Source organism: Peromyscus maniculatus, chromosome 8 (genome assembly GCF_049852395.1).
Source record: "Peromyscus maniculatus bairdii isolate BWxNUB_F1_BW_parent chromosome 8, HU_Pman_BW_mat_3.1, whole genome shotgun sequence".
NCBI classification, from domain to species: Eukaryota; Metazoa; Chordata; class Mammalia; order Rodentia; family Cricetidae; genus Peromyscus; species Peromyscus maniculatus.
Window position 1 is genome coordinate 75,231,285 of NC_134859.1, and position 4,537 is coordinate 75,235,821.

The following is a 4,537-nucleotide window of genomic DNA, read 5'->3' on the forward strand; positions in this document are numbered from 1 at the left end:
TCTCTATGTAGTTTTGGTGCTTTTCCTGGATCTCGCTCTGTAGCCTAGGCTGGGCTCGAACTCACAAAGATCCGCCTGCCTCTGCCTCCCAAGTGCTGGGATTAAAGGCGTGTGCCACCACCCGGCTGCATTTGAAGATTTTCAAGTTGTCTCTGACAGTGATCGGATAACCTAAGCAAGGCACATGGGGTGAGGGTCCCAGAGCAAATGTCAGATGCTGTGGGGGAGAAGAGCTCAGGGCCAGAGCTGGCAGTCTGTGTGCAAGCACGGTCGGGAACAGAGAGGCTTGGTGGAAAAACAAGGAGATTAGAAAATGGGAGAAACTCTGGGCTGGAGAGATGGCTCAGCAGTTAAGAGCACTGGCTACATTTCCAGAGGACCCCAGTTCAATCCCCAGCACCCACATGAGAGGTCACAACTATCTGTAATTCTAGTTCCAGAGGATCCGACACCCTCACACAGTCATACATGCAGACACAACATCATAAAAAGAAATTTAAAAAAAAAAAGAAAGAAAAGAAAATGAGAGAAACTAAACCCAGCAAAGGACAGGGGCTGCCGTCATGATGCGAGACGGCTTTGGCTGTGCCAAACTTGGAGGTGGGTTGTGTGGGTAGGATGGTTCCTTTAAAAAAGTCCAGGCAGACATGGTGGCTCACACCTATAACCCCAGCACTTGGATGGTGGAGGCAGGAGGATTGCAAGTTGGAGCCCAGTCTTGGCTACTAGTGAGACCCTGTCTCAAAAAAGCTAAGGGCTGGTGAATGTATCTGATGGTACAGCACTTGCCTAGCACTAGCAAAAAGTGGTGTGTGTGTCTGAATGTGTGTGTGTGTGTGTGTGTGTGTGTGTGTGTGTGTGTGTGTGTGTGTGTACAGTGCAGCAGGGAGATGCATCTCACTTGTCACACGTACCTGGAGTCTAATGGTTAGTGACACTCTCATCAAGGCCATTATCATCATTTTTGTAGTCATTATTACCACCAGCAACAGCAACTCAGAACCGGGGAAAACAATGGATTTCTTTATGGGGTTCAGGAACCTGCTAGGCGGCAGTAACCGAATGGCTTGGGTTACATGGGGCTCTTCTTTACCCTTTTCATTTTGAATCCCAACCAAAGGAACATTTCTGGGCTCCATTTTCCCTGCAATGTTTCCTCAGATGACAGGGGCCAGAAGCCTTCTTCCAGGTAGACCCCAAGGTAGGAGCATCATGCCTGTTCTCCAGCCTCTTCTTGCTAACTAGAGAAGCGTCCAATGGGCCCTTTAGATACAGTTTCCAAGTCAGATCTGCCTCATTTTCCACTCACAGTGGAGGTGGAGAGGCCGTCCACCTTACATCACCTTCTCAAACCACGTCTCTCAGGGCTTCCAAAACTGTGATCTTTAAATGGCGACAGACCCAGAACTCTCCCCAAAACTTTGCAGAGATAATGACTGCTCTCAACTAAGATGTTTGCTTCCTTTCTTTTAAACTCCAATTACTCAGGGATCTGAGCAGCGTGGAAGGGGTAGAGTTAGGAAAGAGAGATCAATGTGAAGTGGCTGGCTGATGGCTAATGGCCTTTAGATGGTGGAGACTGGGTAAACAGATTTAGCCACTGATTCAACATATTAATTGTTTGTTAACCTTTGCCTAACCTTTAGGAAGCCTCTGAACGTGTGGATTTAAAACCCAGAGTACACTTGAGGTATTCCCATGACAGAGCCCATTTTTGCAAGGTGTTAAAACTCATTAATGTTCTGTTGAAGCCGGGCAGGAAAGGGGGGGTTGGGGAGAACAAAGCGTATCAAATAGAGAACTAATCAAGCAAATTAATGTATGCAGCAGGCTCTCTCCCAGGCTTGCAGAAATATTCATTTGTTACCTATATAAGCTATAATTACATAAAACGCAGGCGATTGCAGGATGGAGTGTGATTTAAGGGTTGAGAGAGCAAACGTAATAACAATAGCGTGGTCCTAATAACCGTCATCACTCTAATAACGTTGGCCCCTGGCTAATGCTCTCATTTAGGGAGCTCAGAGCATGTTGGCCACATCAATTAATCCTCTCGCCCTCAGTCTTTGAGGGTTGGAAGAACCATTAGCCCCTCTCACCTTAGGTGAGAGCAAAGGACCACAGAGCTGGGAAACTGAGGAAGGGCTGTGAAATCCCACTTCTTACCCTAGTCCCCTGCCGCCACATCCAGGACGGCCCTAAATTGGAAGCCAGCCCTATACCGGGAAGTGGAGGGTCTGGTTCTGTGACGTTTGAATGCGGAAAATGGATCGTCATCTTTAGGTACCAAAGGCATTTAACCCTTTAACCGACAGAAACCAGGAGGCTATCCATCACTCAGGTAAGCTGCTTCCAAACGTCCCCCAAAGATCTTGCCTGATACTTCCATCCCTAGAGAGGCAGGGGGTTGATTCTGTGGGTCTCCTTGGTTTCTTCATTGTGTCCACCAGGACCATTTTCTGATAAAAACCCCATGGACTGAAATGGTGTTGTGTTTTGTTTCTTCGGTCTCTTATGGTCCCAGCTGACCCAGACTGCAGGCCCTCCTGTGGGCCTGAGACTGTCTTCCCCAAAGCTAGCAATCACTGGGTTTTGTGTTTCAAAGGTGGACCCCTGGAGTCTTCCCCAAGCGATCTGGTCTCCCGCAACATGAAAAGTCCTGACTTCCATCTATCCAGTTGTCCCCACGGCCCGCTCAGATTAGTCATTCATCTGGATGTCACTGCCTACTTTTCTGAAGGTGACAAACAAGGACGTGGCTGTCTTGGTGCCGGCAGCATGAAGAGGCCCCATACCTGCCATGTAGAAGCATGTTCTGGCAATGCCTGATGCCTCTCCACTCATCTCTGTCTCTCCTGTTCTCCATTCATTACCTGCAGTTGCAGAAGGCCGGGCTCAGCCCCTCCGTAGTCCCCGTGCTAGTGATTAACTGAGTCCAGGGCCTTGCTAGCGAGTCCTTCATCACTGGGCTCCATCTCTGTCTCTCAGCCTCTCTCTGGCTACGTGATTTCAGGTGCAGCCTTCAGCTCCTTTCAGCTTTAGTTCTTAGCTCCCAGGCCACAGATGAAGAGACAAGGAGGTTTTTCTCCTGCTCTCATACGTAGCAGCTGTGGGGGCCTCATCGCCCATAGCCAGTCTACCGCCTGCTCCCGGAAATGAGAATCTCTACTTCTTCGGGACTGGGGTGGCTTCTAGACCCTCCAGGAAATTCCCCCAAGAGAGCAGCTAGTCCCCAACCTCTCTAACATGAGGCATGTCAACCAGCCCAGGAGTCTACAACTGCTCCACCTCACCCCTCCTCTCCGCCACTAAATTGAGGCCGTCTCCTAGTCACACAGCCGACCACCACCACTTTGAACTTCTCTCTCTCCACGCTCCCTCTGTGGGGTGTGTGTGTGTGTGTGTGTGTGTGTGTATGCACATGTGCAGGTGCACAAGGTCTACTAGGTATCCCAGGCTGGCACTAGAACTAGATAGCCCAGGCTGGCCTCCAGCTCATAAGTTCCCGCTTTAGTCTCCTGGTCAACTACAAAGCCGTACACAAAGCCCTCACAAATGAAAATCTAAAACAATTTGAAAACAAACAAATGAAAATGTGCAACCAATCAAACAGCAACAACTAAGGGAAATAAAAAACCATGAAAGTCGAAAGAATCGCACCTTACAAACTGTTATGGTTTGAGTACAATATGTTCCTCACAGGCTTATGTGTTGAATGCTTCATTCCCAGCGGGTGACAGTTTTGGGAGATAGAACTGGCTGACCACACATCCATCCACACACAGGAAACACAGAGAGCATGAAGTGACTTGAGGCTATGAAACCCTCAAAGCCCACCCCTAATGAACAAGGCTCCACCTCCTAAAGTTTCCATAACCTTCTCAGACAGCGCCACCAACTGGACATCAAGTGTTAAAATACGTGAACCTATGGGGGACATTTCTCATCCAAATGGCTGTATTCACTCAGCAACTGGCCAGCTACCAAATCCTGGATTTTTTTCCCCCTGAGTCTCCTCTAGTCTGCCCGAAACCAACCTGACCCTACCACACATGCCCTCTTGGATTGCAGGCAGATCCCAACCCCAAAGGTTTAGGGCTACGCCTCCTCTCATTTTGAGGCCACCAGCCATGAGCAACTGGTGTTTGAAATGCTAAGACACCCTGTAAGAGTCAAACCATAAGAGTCAAACTTGTAACTAGAGGTCTTAGTATGAAAAGGAAGAGCATAAAATGTCTCAGTAATTTTTATATAAATTATATGGCTAAATGGTATTTTAGATATATTGGTTTAAATAAAATATATTAATTTTACTGACTCCTTTTTCATCTTAAGATGGATACTGTAAATGATTTTTGCCTTGTGCTTCTCTTGAGCATTGGACTAGAAAGTCAGAATTCCATTCTCTTGCTGGGTAGCGGTGGCGCACGACTTTAATCCCAGCACTCGGGAGGCAGAGCCAGGCAGATCTCTGTGAGTTCCAGGCCAGCCTGGTCTGCAGAGTGAGTTCCAGGACAGGAACCAAAACTACACAGAG